At 41.2% G+C, this 18570-nt stretch overlaps 1 long non-coding RNA gene across 1 annotated transcript; it reads left to right on the top strand.

Moving 5' to 3' along the window:
- Nucleotides 1–16419: 16419 nt before the first annotated feature.
- Nucleotides 16420–17706, top strand: LOC130174447 (uncharacterized). The gene is made up of 3 exons (XR_008828594.1): nucleotides 16420–16748; nucleotides 16834–16961; nucleotides 17676–17706. It is a non-coding gene; the product is annotated as an uncharacterized LOC130174447 (long non-coding RNA).
- Nucleotides 17707–18570: the final 864 nt, after the last annotated feature.

The raw sequence follows: 18570 nt of genomic DNA, 5'->3' as shown, positions 1-18570 counted from the left end.
CTCTGCTCGCTGACAATGGTCTCCTGCTGCCCCCTGTCCCGCTCTGGTACCTGACGTCAAATCAAAGTGCAATCACAGGTACAGAAAGAGCAACAGTCGCTGCTTTCATCTCCAAGGGGAGTCTGATGAAAGTGTCTTTGACCAGTTTGCAGTGAAAGGGCCTTGGCTTGGGATCAGAAGGTTGCCAGTCCGTATATCATGAAACCATCATGGAGTTGTAAGTGACCAAATGACTCTATACCAAAAAACCAGAACCCTAGAGCAAGGCACTTAACTCCATTTGTTCTTTCTCACTGTACAAGAGAAATAAGTAGTTGCTCATGGAGGGATTTGACTCTATAAGGATAGGTAAAGATTAAAACGGTACTCCCCTAATTCTACATGTCAAAGTCAATTTACTAGTCATGAGGAGAGCTCTGTCAAATCTTAGGAAATAACCCCTGTTGATGTCATTAATGGCAGAATAACCAAGGATCAAACTAAAAGACCTTGTCAAGTCTAGCAAGGGAGGCGTAGAGGGGGATATCTCAACTACTGCTGCTTCAGATTTTGGTTATTCTTTTTAAAAAATCTGTCTTTTGTAAGTCCCCCAACGGAAGTGCAACACTAAATATCACGAGTACTCTTTAAAGGGTCACTGCACAGAGTCCACAAGATGTTTACTAGTCATGAGGAGTATCATTGTGAAGCCTGTGAAATCAGTTGCAAAATGTCTTCCATGTCTCTGGAGGAGCTATGGCAAAATAATCGTGAGGACTAATTAGGAAGGGTCTAACTAAAACATGCCGTCGAGTTGCATCATGGGACGTGTTGAGCTAAAAGTTAGGATATCTCATCCTCTGCTGCTTCTTTTTCAAATTTGTCTCTTGTAAGTCATCAAGCATCGTGCACCCCATTCAAAAAGCATTTTAAAAAATGGTCAAAATTGAACCAGCAGAGAGGAAGTTTAAAAAACACTGGATCCTACATTTCCCATAATGCAAATCAATATTATATTTTGTTAGACTTCCCCATCATTTTAAATGCCCAATGCCCCTGTTTTTTTGTTTAAATCTGTAGCCTTACCCAATCAGAGATTACCCTGATGACATCACAATGACATCATGAGGGTCACTTTAGAAAGATCCCTCTGAAGTGACACAAGACACTATACGACTTTCACTTTTCACAGGCTGAGTAAGCTGATATTTATGTCTGAAAGCAGTGGAGAAATAAAGTCAAACGTTTTACTCATTTCCTACAGTAATTACTTTATTCTGTATTAACAGAAATTAGCAAAACAAATTTGAATATGTGAAAAGTTAGTTTCTAAAATTACGAGGAGGTTTTTCCCCTCTGTAATGTCGACAAACATAAATCAGCTGTCATATGAAGGAACGGACATGCAAATGCCAATGCACCTGAACAGGTAAAGACAGGGAGAGGTAGAAGATCACGACTTCATTCCAGTAAAGTATCTCACCTCCTCTTCCTGCCAGAGAATGGCCCGCAGTCTACCTCTTCATCCAATTACATAGCAGATGATAGCACCAGGATAACAAATGTCAAAGGAAAGGTCTTGCAGTTTTTCGCCACTGGAAAGGGTAAAAGAGAGACAGTAAATGCCGAGGATGAGGCGTGTGGCTTGGAGGTGGCTGATGGCCGCTTTTCAACCCATGCTGCAGCTTTGGAAACAGTTGCACGTAGAGCAGGGGATGTTACTACCGCTGCTACACTGTCACATTCACACTGGCCTCGTTCTCACTGGGGATTTCAAACTGATTTTAAAGCAGACTGAATTTTTTAACCTTATTCTTGTGATCCTTTGAAGTTCAATGCACAAAGTGAGGCACTGCCAGGCTGAGGGGCTCAGCTCCATTGGGGTGACCTGTGCTAATAATAGTACACTCACTTGTGGGACTGTCAGGCACTATCAGGGGTAAAAGCTTCCACCAAATGGTCCTCATATCTCCTCTTACATGACACTGCTGGATGCAACATCATGTTAATATTTTGCATGACAATTCTCATATAAATATGTATGAAAATATACCATACAGATCAAATCTGCACACGATATTGCAGTTTGACAGGGCTGTGAGAATGTGCTCAGAGTAACAGAGCACACAGTCAAACTTCTCCACTCTGACCTGTCAGTGTCATCGGTAGTTATAAACAAAGCCTGGCTCCAGAAGACAGCAACCATCTGTAGAAAACAGGGCAGCTCTGTTTGGAGTCAACCTGACTTAGTGAGAATAAAGGACTGCTCCACATCTCAGCTCACATAAAAAATACAGCAAACCCCCACCCCTCCCCTCTCCTCTCTCAAATGTGTTTACACACTGCAGCTTTTTTTTAATTTTATTTTATGCAAATCTCTTATGACTGAGTGGGACGTAAGCAGGCCAGTCGTTCACAGCAGCTTACCACAACGTTTGATAAAGAAGCTTATTAAGACTCTTTATGTGAGACACAATAAAGCACAGGAACATGCAGGTAAGGGAGTGAGCAGGGCTTCTGGATCCCAGCCGAGCCAGACCACCTTAAGCGCCTTTACCACCACCCTCCTTAGTTCCACTCTCCCAGCATGCAATGCTACTACTGCACTATATTTCTTACCCTTAATCATTCAGTGACAGTCAGCTAAGCACGCACACTTTGAGCCCCATCCTGCTTTGCCTTATACAGCTGCACATACTGAAACAGACACCTGCTGTGGGAGTTTTGCCTTTTTGCTAACCACGTTTCAAGTGCGTTCACCCACCAGTGTTCCTACAACAGATTAGATTAGATTCTGCTTTATTGTCAATGCACACAGTCAGTATCAGTACAGAGTAATGCAGTTTAGCTTTGTACCCGATACTGCAAATCGTGGCAAGTGTATTTAGAGATGTATAAAGATAAACAGATGTGCAGTAATACACAATACTACCCCAACGCATCCCACGCTGCAAACAATCCCTCTCTTCAAACATGCACTCTGTAATCTTCAGAAATTTACTAGTTTCAAACTCTACCAGGGCGGGAAAAAAAATGACCTCATAGAGATTTATTAAAGCTAGCTTAAAAAGCAGGAAAATATCTGACTTTTATACCAATAAAAACAGAGATAAATATAGGCTATGAAAATTCAGCAATTCCTCATGCAAGTACGCTTTAAAATAGATCTTTTAATTCAGCATATTAGGAATTATAGCTCTGCAAACTCTTGTGTTGATTATATTTACTATTCATGACCAAATAAGCAACAATCCAAGTTAAACTAATTTATTTCTTTATTATTAAGAATCTTCCACTCAAAAAGCTTCTGATTGCTGAATCCTGATTGGTGCACAGAAGAGCATGACATCACCTTATTCTAACTGCACATCAAGCACAAAAAAAAGAAGAGAAAAGCAGACAAAAACACAAATACGTTAATATGTTGCGTGAAATAATGACAACTGTTCTAACTTTGGCGGAAGATGTTTTCCTCATGTTGGATCTCACTGCTAATAATAACAAGCTGATTAAGAAAATATGTTCCAGGGCCTTTAATGGCTTAAACCAGGACAGAGTAAGTCTTTGACAACCTTCAAAGAAGACATGACTATGTGGAAGACAAAGAGCTTCACCAGGAAGATATTCTGACTGTCATGATTTCTTGTTTTTCCACTGCACTACTACCCCAGCACTGAGTACAAAACCCTCAGACCCCACCACCACCTCTACCCCAGAAGCCGGTTTTACAGCCTCAGAACACAGTATTTCTGTTCCGTGTTTAGAGAAAATGTAACAAATGCGGTACCTGCTGCGTAGCCGAGGGATTTAAAACAGCCAAGCTGGCAGACTGGAGGAGGAGGAGGAGGAGGAGGAGGAGGAGGTGGGAGGTGGGAGTTGGGAGGAGGAGCTGGGATGAGGTGCTGTACACTGAGATGGTGGGGATCTATGACTGAGTGGGGGGGGGTGGGGGTGGGGGCGTGATGTGAGCATCTGAACTCATAGTCTACCATCCATCAAGCCAGAGAGGCACCAACAGGGGCAAGCAAACAGAGAAAAACAAATAAAAAAATGTATTTTGCGGCGACCTGTGGCTCTCGCGAAGGTCTGTCCTGTCGCAGAGATGTGATTTCTGTCTCTCCACCGGCTGGGAAAACATCTTCATCTCCAGTCAACGCAGAGTCTATTTTCCTGGATATAAAAGCTGTGGTGTTATTTGGAGCAGTGTGGTGGTGGAAATTGTTGAGAGGCAGGTCATGGATTTCATCATTGAAACAGGCCTCTACAATACTCAATATGTATTTGTGTTGCAACCCTATTTGCTTCATTATTCATTCTTCAATAAAAATACATCGTACACACATTTATGATATTAGTGGGAAACATTATCTTGCTATGAGGAATGTATAAAGTATATATCTTACACAATATAAACGATAAAATGAAACAATACAATTCTGGATCAACATTTTTAAAGAAAGGTTTCCCCAAAGAAAAAACATTTTCCGGTTACCTCTAGAGGTATCATACCATACAGATAGTTGTGCCTCTGAAACCTTTCCTTTCACTTCAGTATAATGTTATTATTTTTTACTTAAAAATAACGTTTGCAGCACATTTCCTCAGTTTCTATGAAAACTCTTGACACTGAGGTCTTTTTCTGGTTTCTTTTTTCTGTTTTTGACTTTTTAATTTTTTCTTTCAGTGTCGTAAGCAGTAGAAGCAAAACACATTTCACCTCTACGCTAACCTTTACGCTCTAATGTTGGATAATGATATCAAATTTTACAGCTGGATACTGTGTAACTGATATTAGGACCCTAATTTGCAGACTTGATGGCTCTTTTAGTTGTAGAAAACCCATAGAAGACCTTGATGTACATCTAAGTTGACACAAAGTAACATTAGCATCCGTTTGAAGTCGAGTCGTGTGCCGACCTGATGCATAAAACACCAATATTCAGTTTTCTTTTAGCTTTGGTTTTGGTCTCCACCAAGTCCTGAGTAAAAATGATCTCTTTAGCTGCTTAACGCTCCACTGTGTTCACCAACTAGTTGCCAACTATGTCTGTCTGCTGTTTGGTCTTGGACAGGTAGTGTAATGTTACAGTGCGTTTTTAAAGTGTTTTGATAGTGCTGATGAGAAGGAAAAACAAAATAGTCATTTTAAAAACTGGAAAACCAGAGCAATGAATTACAGGAGGCTAAATGCTCTGTAGTGCTATAGGAAACTGCAGAGTTGGGTAAGACATTATCAGTGGGTTTGTCACTATAAGCAACACTTAGTCCTTTGATTCATTGTTAATATGAAATATTGTCGAAAGCAGCTTTAAAACTGTCTCAAGAGAATCTTTCCAAATGAAAGCTAATTCGATGTGCCTGTAATTACTGCTGGTGGTTACATAGTTGTGCTAAAAGAAAACTGTGTAAAGATGTTAAGGGGAAGTGGTCAAAGCATTCAAATGATCCAGTGATCATGAGAGAAGTCATAAACGGGTTAATATCAGCAATTAATGTGACTTTTTTCTGGATCATATATTTTAGTCTACAAAGGGCTTTTTTTTTCAATGGTTAAGTTTAATGCTGAAAAATTTAAATGTGTGAATATATGCGTGAATGTGAATTTATGAGAGAGGATTTTTATGCGACAGAGTTAGTCTACCATGATGCTGTATCTTTATTTGAGGCTCTGCATTAAATCATTAAACTAAATGTTCATATTTCACTTTTGGCTTTTCCTGCTTTGTGAAAGTCCAGCTTGAGTGAATCTGCATGGATAAAGAGAGAGCGAGAGATTGTGTGCGATGTTGTTGGGAGGGAACAGTTGGAGATGGCAGACGCTCCTCCTGCTTCCTCCTGTCCTGGTCTCCACTCTGCAGGATGAAGCTTTAGTCCTCCACACCTCCGTCTATGCTTCCTTCTCACCCTCCTCCCTCTATCCCTCCATCGAAACTTGTGTCTCACTCAGTCATTTGCATTATAAATATATCACAGATTCAACATTTTGTAAAACCTGTATATGTGATGTAATCTATCTTTTATTTTGTAAGTGTTAGAATAGAATATGTAAATTTCTTGTCTTTTCCTCTTTTTACTTATTTCTTTCTTCGCTCTTATTTATTTTCTTTTTCAGTCTTTCTCTCCACAAACACATTCAGCTCTCCTCCCCCTCATCCTGTCTTCCTCGTCTCTTCCAACACACACACTTTGCATTTGCACACACACACACACACACACACACACACACACACACACACACACACACACACACACACACACACACACACACACACACACACACACACACACACACACACACACACACACTCTCATGCAGATCCGTTCATACTGTGTCTGGCAGGCAGACCTCCGGCCTGCAGGGCGAGTCCTCCTCCCCTCCTCTGACTGTCTGGATCTGCCACCTCCTTCGCATCACCCAGATCCTTCCCCCTTACCCTGGGATCTGTCAATCCAAAACAGACTGTTGAGTGGGTTGGGTAGGGGGAGGGAGGGAGGGAGGGGATGGATGGATGGATGGATGGATGGATGGATGACAAATGTGGTGCTGGGGTTGGAGGCGGGGTGAGGAAGAAGAGAGTGTGAATGCACAGCAGGGAGGGTTAAGGTCACATCCTACTGGGCGGCAAGATGGCATCGTGTCAGGATGGACAGCCCCTCTGCTGACCGCGACTTCCTCCATCACTGTCACCCCTTCGCAGCACTCCTCCTCCTCCTCCTCCTCCTGCTCTTTGTAGCCTGCAGGCCATCTGATTGGCTGCTGGGGCTAGACCTTCACTACCAACCACCAGCTGGACCAGAGCATCATCACACCTCCAGGTGACTGGTAGCATATGGAAGGAAGGCTGGAACAAGTTCACTGGTTCAATACTGTATAATAATGTGTAAAGAGAGGAGACAGAGGTGTTTGATTTTAATGTGATCAAACAGCTACAAATGCAGAACAACTGCAGATACAAAACCAAATGAAGCAAAATCAAATCTGATAAATATAAAAATGAAAACTTCCCACATACTGAATACACTCACATGCAGTATGTTCATCGGCTGGTGTGGATATTTTGCTGGCAGTGGCCTGTGAAGGGGCGAGTCCCCTTCTAAAGACCTTTCTGATGACGATCAGTGCTCCCTCAGGGATTTCTGAACGGCTACGCTTTGGCAGCAGCTCCTGTGTGATGTCCCCTGAGACCGGAGGGACAACAGCTGCTACAGCAGGACCAAACATCTGGCAGAAAGGTAGGAAAGTCAAAGTCTCGTCCAGAAGGTTGTTAGGAGAGATTGAGGCACGGAGGATCATGTTAGACGGCGCTGTCATCGTTAACAGAGACTGCAAACAGCACGGCGCACTTCTCCCCAGACAGAAGAGTCATCTGTATCTTTCCTTCAAAGTGCTGCGGAACATTTCTGCAATGATAAAAGACACAGCAGTTTTGATAGGAAGGCCTCGGGGACAATGTTAGGCTGTGTTGCATACTGCATGCATGGTGGCAGCCGGTGTTGAAGGCCCATTTTTTTTAACTGGCTGCCTGAACTACGGCTGCTCTTCAGCTTCTTCCCCCTCGAGAGGCATCAGCAAGGAAATTCAGTTTCTATTCGTGTACTTAGAGGTGTCGTTTACACCTTTGAGATCACACGTGAGACACTGAGGTCATGTGAGTCACAAGACGTAAGGTGTGATTTGTGGTGATTAAAGCTTGCAATTGCGTGAAAGGGTGTATTTATGATCCACTTGATAGGTCAGAGAAACACAGTAAGAGAGAAAAATAGCAACTGGTCAATACCTCAAGGATTTTGCAATCACAAGGACAAAAAAATCGTCCCATTGATACACGATATATACTGAGACTGATATCTTTTATGTTTTGCAAATAGTCAAACACAAGCAAATCATATCTTCATCAATATGGCAACAAAAAGAAACACTGAAGATAAAGAAAATACAAGCAAACTGAAAAAATGCACAATAGAAATTTGGCTATCACTAAAATAGTTTTCATCATTAAGTATAAGTGTTTAGTCAATGATATGTTTGGTCAATAATATGAACATTGAAAAAGCAACCAACGCTCCAAAAGCTTAAAATGTAATCAGTACGGCTGAGTTTCAATTTGTAAGTGTTACTGCAATTCATTACAAAGTAAAACACAAAAACGGTTGCAAATTTGAACGCACTCTTTTGGAAAAGCTGCTGCACATTCCTTCATTCTGGGCAGCAGTAATCATAAAAAAAAAAAAAAAAATGGAGTGAGATCCTGGAGGGACTGGTGAGATACTTTCAGCTCAGCAGAACTTCAAATGCTTGATGTGAGGCAACACCTCATGCAAGACATCTGCCAGAAAAAACAGCCTGGCTACAAAAAAGATCAACTCCAGGCATTTACTCTGCCTTTGATAACGATTTCAAATACTGTTTCTGGTGATGTCAATGTCTTGTAGCTTTCATTTCATCATACACTATGCATTATTATAGCTAGTCAATGCATTTCCAGCCATTTTTATTTCATTTGCCCTTGTCAGTACTTACCCTTCTTCACTCTGATGGAGAAGTTCCACAGGAGGTTGCTGAGCATACATTCTTAACAGAATCCCTTTTCAAATTAAATTTAAATGACCCCCTCAGCTCATAAGCAGAGGCTCTCCTGACAACTTAATTCATAATTCAGTGCTGAGCCAGGGCCTTGAGGGCCATAATGGCAGCCTAAATGGAGGAGAGATGCTACTAAATGGGCTGTTTGTTTGCACCTAAACCTCTTTACAGGCTGCAAGTCCACAGCTCAGCACTGTGGTGGTGAGGAGGAGATGGGCTGATGTAGAGAGGAGGTGGAGGGCCTAGACAATTTGCTGACCAGCCTCTTTCCTGTCTCTGGGTCACTGTGGGCTGCTTGACCACAGTGAGTTTTGCAGAGGTTTTGCGTTTTTTAGTGTATCTTCATTTGTTAAGTTCAGTGTCAGTTAATGGCTGCGGTTTATTTGTGTGCCGGCGAAGGCGATGAGACAGAAACACACTCATGAGATATTTATATCAAGGAGAGGATGGTGTGAATGGTGACACAGTAAAGCTACCAAACTAGGCTGACAGTTACAAGAATTGGATAATGGGGGGGAAACATCTGAGTCTGTCACACAGCCTCCAACCTGTGACAGCTGAGAAAAATGCAACGTATAGATAGATGCATGAGGAGTAGGTGGAGGACCATTCTGAGGAGGCCGTGATGGTGGAAGATGAGAAGGAGAACGCTGCAGAGGAGAGGATAGTGTAAAGGATGTGGAGGAGAGTGCTGATAGAGCGATACAAACAATAGAGGTGGAGAAAAAAACAGAGGAGGTAGAGAACACTTGTGTCAACCATTGCTATTAAATGCAAGTATGAAAGTGACATGTGCTGTAATGGCACCAAGCAACAGAAGCAACACACTGTAGCCTACACTTGTCTCTTGCTCTCGCTCTCAAAAATAAATATTTATATGGCATGGCCATTCCAGCAGCAAAACCTGACGTGTTTACTGCTGTGATGTAAGAACCCTTCTGCAACTGCCCTAACATCAATTAAAAGGTCTACAAATAAACTTAGAAAAAAGGTGTCTAAATAAATAAATGTAAAAAAAAATGTGTGATTGCAAACCTACCAACTATGACAGCAACCCAAAATGATTATCACTACAAACATGACAAAGAGCTAAATTGTGAAGCACAGAGAAATGTGATTTGCATCCCATTTGAGATCATGTTTTCCATGTGACTGTTGTGTTTGCCTGTTGGTGTGCAGTAATTTTGTTTTGTGCAGATGCTCTCAGGGTGGAATCTGAACATGGCTCTGCTGCCCTTCTACTGGTCAGATAAGCTGCTGGTTCTGTTTATTAGGAAACTGTCTTAAGAGCTCTGATCATGGTTATAATAAGACAGTTTGATGTGGTGCTTATCATTGCCGCTAAATTTCTAAGTTGTTACTAAGATGAAATATACCCCAGTGGCCCAATAATTATTTTCCCCATAGACAACCATGGTAAAACTGTTGGAAAGACACCTTGAACTGCAAATAAGGTTGATTATTACTCTTGTATTATTGAATTTGGCGCCTTCAGCCACAGGCTCATCTTCCCCAAGTGCAAGACGGAGTGATTCATACTGTACAACAGTGCCTGAGGCCCAGAGCCACTTCCTTTTCCTTAATTGTTCACTAGTTTGTTAGATATCTAGCAAGTTAACTTGCTAGCAACTAAAAATATTATTTGGTGCTAACACCAAAGCCTCATTGGCATTAACTTACAGTTTGAAAATGGTTAAAGTCTGGTCAGCGTAATATTTCTATCTGCAGCTCGCAAACTGTTAGCTAACGACATCAGTGGCTCACGTCCTCAAGTCTCTGCTCCTGTAGCTAAGTAGCAGCTAACTATCCAGCTTGTTTAATATACTACTCTCTTACCTTCTGAGTTTCTGACTTAGATGTATTAAATATCTATGGATGAATGCTAATGTTAGTTTCTAATTTTTGCCATAAGTTATACTTTAGCTAACTAATGTTAGCTGGCTGATAGCGCACCCTTTCATTTCCAATGTTGGCTTGTCATTTCATTACCAATATAAAATGTCAATATTATCAAATTTTAGCAAACACTGGTGCTCAGTTTTGACATCAATATAGAGTTTATTATTTCATTTGAATAGTCTTTTTTATGGCCGTGGTGGTTTAGTTCATCTTTTGCCTTTTTGATATTAGCTTTTCTAACATAGTGGGGCACATACGCAAACCGAATGTGCATTCTATGACTAAAGCATAGAAGTTTCAGCATATAATCTGCATACACCATGGTTTTATTTCAGATGTGGAGGCAATTTATATCTGACCTCTGGTGACCTTGAGAGGTCCTTGATCTCAGCATTGCATTTTTTTTTCCAGTTTCTGCCTCATTTCTTCATTATAATCATGTATATCTTTGCCAAATTTGCCTTTTTGTTCTATTAAAGATGCTTATTTGCTGCTATGGCTGTGTAACTTAATTTTGCTTAGAGCACCAATTTTGTGTTACGGTAGCTATAGCTTGTTAAAAACACTGACAACTTCTGCTGTTTGTTCTATGGGATTACGTGACTAGCTAGCAAATTAGTGAACATTCTATAATCAGAAGCTAGCATGCTAGTTTGGTCTGGACCACACTCATTACTCCAGGGGCCTCTGCCCTGTCCTAGGGGTCTCATCTTAAATGCTTCCACGTCTGAAAATAAACTTCATGGTTAGAAGCAGTGGAGAAAGTTTCATGCTTTAGTCATAAAATTCACAATACCTTCACAAGCTTATCTGCAGCACTAACAGTCACCTCCTCAGGAAAAGTTTTACCTGGTTGGGTAATAGACTAAGATTAAAATCCATGTTTAATGAGGCTAAGTAATTGTTTTAGCAGTGGTGGAAAGTAATTAAGTACATTTACAAGTACTGTACATAAGTACAATTTTGAGGTACTTCTACTTTATGCTACTCTAGACTTCTACTCCAACACATTTCAGAGGGAAATGTTGTACTTTCTATTTCACTATCTGACAGCTTTAGTTAAACAAGCAAGATACTGTGAGGACTGTAACACTCCAGTTCACTGAACCAAGCTGTAACCACACGCACCTGCACTGCAGTGGGTTTCCTTTCACCCTGGAGAAAAAGTTGACCGCAGTCTTTCTGGCTGCAGTATAAACACCTGAGTAGCTGCTGAACAGGTAAATGTTTTGTCAAAGCCTTTGGTTCTGTAATGGTTCACCTGAGTTGAGCCATATCAGGACACCTCTGAGTGTGTTACTATTTACTTTTCCGGACTGCTAAAGACATAATGTCTGTGCACACTGTAGGAAATGAGGGATTCAAGAAGTGGCTGAAAACAACTGCTTTCAGAAGCTTTCAGAAACATTTCTCCTCATCCTGGACATTTTTGGAAAGACAGCTCTGTGGTCTGTGGTCAACCCATAGACTGGATCAACCATAGCTGAGACTCACCATGACTCACTAATCTTACTACTTCTTACTTCCCTAAAGACCATACAACTACAACTACATCTAACGGAGGCGCTGGCATTAGGGACTGAGTTAAAAGACAGACAAGTCTGCATTACAGCTGACAGTGGGACAAATATAATGATGGCCATTTAACTAAACAACTGGGCCCGGCTGCAGTGCTTTAGGCAGCGGCTGCACTCAGCATTTGATCTCCTGTCTTACTGCTTCATTGCCTCATTGCCAAATGTAGAGTAACAATAAAAATGGTAATAAAATTTGAAAGCATGTATGAGTGCAAAAAAGATAATGCAATGTTTAAAGGCTTAACACAATTCAGAAGGCAAATTATATAATTTATTTTAATGTTGCGTCATCTCTGTTTTATTATACTTATTTTGACTTAATGTTGTTTTACATTTTAATTTACTTTTCTTCCTCGAAGAGCAGATAAAGATAAGAGGATGAAATAAGCTGTTGACGTCTAAGAAAAGAAATGGTGGATACTTTCACTTTCTCCTGGAAACAGATTGCCACTCAGGGAGAACTTCATCTGCCTCCACTAAAAGCTGGCGGCAGAGTCAGTAACCAGGTGGGACAATCATCAAAATACGACGCTGAAGCAACACAAGGTCGTCTCATTAAATGTTGACAAGGGGACCGGGCACTTGATGTGCCTTAAAGGGCCTTAAATTCACTGCTGGAGTTGTGGTGAATCATACCTAAGTGTGTTCACCTCAATGTTCAATCAGAGAGAATGAGACCGAGGAAGAAGAAGAAGGCAGCTGCAGCTCTAAGAGGAAGATGGCATCACTCTACAGTTTCCGCAAGAGAACACTCTGCTGGACCTCAGGACGCGGTGACACACACAGAACTGACAGACAGCTTGGGAAGTAGATACAGATGGCTGGAAAATAAGCTTCAAAGCTACAAGTCTGACAAAAAGCAAATGATGTGTACTGGCAAAATTTCAGATTTTACATTCGAATATTCTCTGATACACTCCTTTCCACAAAGACTGCATGTCCAGATTTCAATATATCTGATATTTGATTTTTTTCTTTTGAAGGTTGCTATTGTGCAGAAGCCTAAAGAAACTTTGCTGAAAGGATCTGGGATTTTATTTTGTTTTGTGTCATAGAAATAAAATGAATAATCTGACTTTGTACTTCTGTTGGCAGTCATGGTCATTTTTTCATGCATTGAACACATAATCTGTTTCTACCAACTTACACATTGTTCTGTCTTGAACTGTCAGTAGAGTATAAATCTCACTACTGAGTAAAAACACTCTGGTTGACTTCTGGTGATAGACGGACGAGAACGCTACCTGTAATGTGTTGTTGTACCAAAACAAATCCAGAAATCCAGAAACTTGTACAGGTTATTAGGATGTTTTAGGATGCAATACTCACAAGTTTGGGTGACATCCTGGAACGGTTAAGCCAATAGACCCACACCCAAACAAACCTGGTCCAACAAATCTTATTCATAATCAGCAGCAGTCATAATGTCTTTCCTCCATTCACAGGAATCTTCAAGCTCAATGTAAATATTGACTAAATACATATCAGTATTAGAAGAAATTTAATAACTGTAATAAGATTTTTTTGTCAAGAGAGTCAAGAAGAAAGGAAAAATAAAAGTTGCTGTGTTGGGTCATTGAATAGGTGAAGAGTGAGGTAGCCAAGCAGGTCCAGAGTCAGCTGCAGTGCCTCCAGCCCGAGCCCCAACCAAATGAATCTGAGCACCACAGGGCAGCCCTTTAACAGTTCAGCTGGGTCGGGCCAGATGGGTCAATCCCTTTTAAATTTCTTTTTTTATTCCCCCTTTATTATAGTTCATACTCCTAGATGTGCCGCTTGGACAGTCTGACAGCGGTGATGACCACTGGAATGACTGCCCCACCTTTGAAAAAAAGTATTCACACCTCAGGTTTTCAAACCTCACCTAACAGCACCTGCTCATTTGATGTTGGAGTTGTTGAAGTGTCCGAGAGCAACACCTCTAATTTATCCAATGGAGCTGCTCAGTGGCAGTTGGTATAACACTGTGGTTATACTGGTCAGCACCCAGTGTGACTGTGGGTGTGGCTGTGTGGGTGTGAGGCAGAATACTGCTGACACAGTGATAGTGCTTTTTTTGGCTCCATGTCACACTCTGATATGTGATATATCTCTCACACATTTACCACTTCAATGGTACAACACACATCATAGGTATTTCTGCGTTAAAAAAGCCAAGGTGTGTTTTTTTTGTTTTGCTTATGTGTGTTTGTGTGCTCATTGTTGCATAGACCCTCACTAACAAGAAAAGAAGAGATTGTTCTCAGCAAATTTAACTTGAATAAATAAAAGTTAAGATAGAATTGTGAAACGATATATTCCTACTATTATTCCTCTAGCTCTGGCGAGTTACTGTTATGATTGTCCAGTTTCTGAGGCAGTGTTTATGTATAGCCAACATATTCTAAGCTCCATTGCATGTGGGTTTTAATTAGTTTAAATGGTTTTTCAGCTTGCATGGACCTACACAGTGTTTCACCTCAGTTGGAGAAAAAATGCCATGCCTTCATAACAGCAGCTTTTATTTCTAATTTCACTTTTGTTTCATCAACCACTGTTTTTATCTTATTAGTTGGTAATAAACTCTCTGCTTTCTAATCTGTTCCTTTCTGCTGTGTTAATTTGCCATTTCTGCCATTTGCCAGCAATACAAAATCAACACAGCAGCCCTGTTTTATAAAGAGCAACTTAACACCACGCTTTAGATAAAGAGTACCCCCTCCACGTGTCCAAAAATACATTCAAATCCCCCAAATAAAACTCAAAGCAACAGTGGTGAGGTGTTGCACCTACACAATGAATGCCGTGGGAATGTACATTACACTGAATTAACCATGATAATATTTATTTTCCAGAAAAGTTAATGTTTCCCTCGCTTTATTTCCTGTCCTGTGTTTGGAACAAGACTTTATTTGGTCGTAAGGACCCAGGCTATTATGGTTTACAACACGAGACCTTGAATAGCATCTTTTATTTGAAATTCATTCTTAATTTCAAAAGTCACATTTAGTTATATTACAGCGAATATATTATTTGTTTTATTATTATCCATGGAAATAAAATGTATTATTATTAATAATACATGCGTATTAATTATACGCACGTTCACATGAACTCATATCCCAAAATGAATATGATATAAAAGTGAAATGAACTTATAAAAGTATTAAAAAGTAAAAAAAGAGAGTTTTTGTAAATTCTTATTTCAGCCTTGGGACAAAAGAGCTGATGTTGCAGTCTCAGCCTAATCCAGTCTATACATTTACAGAGTCTCAAAGGGCCCTATAGCAGAAGCATTAGTCAGCATTGCATTGAATTGACATTTTTACATTTATATTTTTTAGGAATTTATCAGGGCAGACGAGGTAGAGATTCAGTCACTTGCACCAGGACAGTTTACCGCTACACTTTGACTTTGGCTCTTCATGAACTGAAGCTTAAAAATCTGTGTCTAAACACTGGACTGGCCTGCTGTCTCCCACACACTATGAAAACATGTCAGTGACAGGATCTAATATTATCTCTCTTATCTTAGTGAATGTTGTGATGTGAGCAGCAGCAGGAAGAATACCTTAGCACCATTTCGACTTGTCAAGCACATTGTACCTGCGTTGGATGACAATTTGACCTGATGTGGCTCTGTTTCAGCTCAGGTTGGTGTTGCTGTTGCTGGTGAATGCTCACTAATTGTTTCTTCATCAATGACCATTTTATTAATTACATGTATATTGATGCAATTATGTCATCTTGACACATACATTTCTATGCAGATGACACTTTGGTGAATGGTGACAAAAAACAACATTTCCAGAGCCACAAAACTTGATTATAACATGTAGATATGAACTTTATTGTTGAGAAAGCTACCTGTGGTAGATATCTGGTATTCTGGATGGTTTGAAAAAGATTCCTCACCAAAATTACAACAATAATCCAGTGAAATACAATAATTTACAGACACAGAACCCTCATGCCCATGTTATAACACAGGTCTCCAGTCGCCTCCTCATCGCCAGTTCTTCAATCATAACCTCAAATCCTATAGAACAAAGCACTGTGAGCCGTATAGAAGATAAGCCTTGCCTTCTGATTATCTAAAAAGAGTTCAACAGAAGTATCTGTATTTCTTTTTCAACTTTCTCTATAAACCTTTGTTGATAAATGTAAGTCACTACTCTCTCACTGCTAGACCTGATTACTGTACAGTACAATACTTAATAATGGAAATGGTTTAAGTTCCAGATGTTAACTTAGATATAGGACACTTTTAATTCTCAATTTTTTCTAGCTTTTAATTTCAATATCAAAAAGTCTTCACAGATTTGGCAGCATAAGTTCCTCAGGCAAGTCGTGGTTTCCAGCTGAGTGTACAACACAGTAACACAGAACCGATTGTAGCAGTATGCTGGGGCTGATTGAATTTAAGTCTGCCGCTCTGCACTTTACCTGGCGCTGTAGCCTATTAACGTAGAGGGCGAGGGAATAAAAGGGGGCCGTGTCCCTCTCTTGTCCTCTCACTTCCTGGCTCGAAGGCCCTCCCGCTTCCCGGCCTTCCGCTTCCTCCTTTGTACTCGAGACGGGTAGGTGCACGGCTGCATTGTTTGCAAGTTGTTTCTTTTAGCTCTTATTAGCCTCTGCATTGAACTGTTTAACTTTGTGCGTAGTGGTCCATTGTGGTTAAGGGGATGGTGGCGATTCTCCCTGTTTGCCAAAGACATTAAAAGGACAAGGTATGGACACCTTGGCATTTATGTTTAGTTCCAACCATAGCTGCTAGCCAAGGTGTTAAACACCTCACCTGTCCATTTTTTATAGCTGATCCCGAACGCATCACGCACCACAGACGCTCCAGTGAAGTACGGAGCGGTGCCGAGGCTCCTCGTCACTGTCCTCCTCGGAAGGGTTCCTGTTGTTCGGGACCCGTGGCTAACGGTGGATATAAAGTAAGGTCCAGGAACACTGCTGCTTCGCCGACCCGCAGTTTGTGGTGGCTGGGTGCTGTGGATGGCTCTGTTGCCCCGTTAAATAGACTGTCGGTTGTGCATCTTTTCTGCTTCGCTTGCTTCTTGCTCCGCTTGCTGCCGCTGCTACGGTGACGGTTTCTGCAGGCTGCTGCCTGCTCCCCCAGGTCGCCGGTGTCCGGCCCCCCCTTCTGGGCGCCGGGCTTAGCGAGAGCTGCCCCGTCAGGACTGAGTGTGTGTGTGTGTGTGTGTGTGTGTGTGTGTGTGTGCGCGGTTGTTTGTTTGTGAAGGGATGAATGGTCATATTCATTGACTGGCTGTGTGGACGAGTGAGCGTGTGCAGGGGTTAGATGGGACCAGGTATTTTTATGTTTTCTTTGAATGTATTGTTTTGAGTTAATTGGTTGGTCATTTATTAATTAGTTTATTTTTATTGAACGACTGTGTCCATTGGTTACTTTCTTTATTTCTTTCTTTTTTGTTTGTTTGTTTGTTTAGTATCTTGTTTGGTTTGTTTGCTAAATTGTCATTAAGCTAATGGTCTAATTATTGTTTTCTTGTTTCATTGAGTTTCAGTCCTAGACTGGTAATATTGTTTTGTTTTGTTTTTTTTGGACAATTGTTAGTTTACATTTTTATAAGGGATTTGTGTTTATGTATCTTGTTGATTAATTGTGTTTTCCCTTCCCTCCATAGTTGCTGCGAGCCGACGGTGGTGGCGGTGTCCAGGGTGGTGGTTCCTCTTTGTGTGCTGTGATTCTGGATTTGGTTGCTTTGCACTTCACCTTTGTGTGTGTCACGTGAGCGTGGGGTGCCTTTTCTTGTTTTGGACTCCTTCCCCCCACATTGTCCCTCACCGTTGGTGAGCCTCAGCTATTGGAGCAGGGTGTTAATTATTAGTTCGGTCGTGAACTACCCTTTTTAACTTGTGAGACCAACTTCCAATAAACGTGTTCATTATTTTTGCTACCGTGAACCACGTCTCCTGCCCTTCCTTGTATTACTTACCTGTGTGCCTTCCTTTATAGTTATATTTATTTACAATTCCCTGGGTGCAATTCCCAGGGTGGCGTTGTTGGTTTCTTTGTCCTAAATTTAATAATCGTAGTATAACATTCTGAGCCCTCGCATCGCCACAACTTGGCGTTGTTGGCAGGATTTACTTAGTGAAGGCGGACACGTGTGTTCTCTGTAGTTTGTTTTTTTTTTTTGTTTTGTTTTTGTTGTTCCTGATTTGCCCATCTTCTGGATTGTGATTTGAGTGTGAGTGGATGCATTGAGTTTGAGGCGAAGCAGCAGTGGGTTTCCTGTTAAGTGTTGTAAGATTAGCGTCCAGGGATTAGTGGTAACAGTAAAGTAATGGAGGGGGAACTGCAAGAAATGAGGGATTTGGTGGCACAGTTGAGGGCGGAAAATGATAGGTTGCAGCGGGAGCAGGTTGCGGCCGTACCTGGTCCTAGCGCTGCACCTCCCATCTCCACCGAGCCTCTTCCAGCACCTTCCACCTCTAGCGCTCCTGTAACAGAGAGGCTGGTCCTGATCCCCAGAGATAGGAAGTGCCCAGTCTTTAGGGGTAGGACAGGCCTAGGGC

Source organism: Seriola aureovittata, chromosome 1 (genome assembly GCF_021018895.1).
Source record: "Seriola aureovittata isolate HTS-2021-v1 ecotype China chromosome 1, ASM2101889v1, whole genome shotgun sequence".
NCBI classification, from domain to species: Eukaryota; Metazoa; Chordata; class Actinopteri; order Carangiformes; family Carangidae; genus Seriola; species Seriola aureovittata.
The sequence above is the reverse complement of the archived record's forward strand: the minus strand, read 5'-3'. Positions and strand labels throughout refer to the sequence as shown.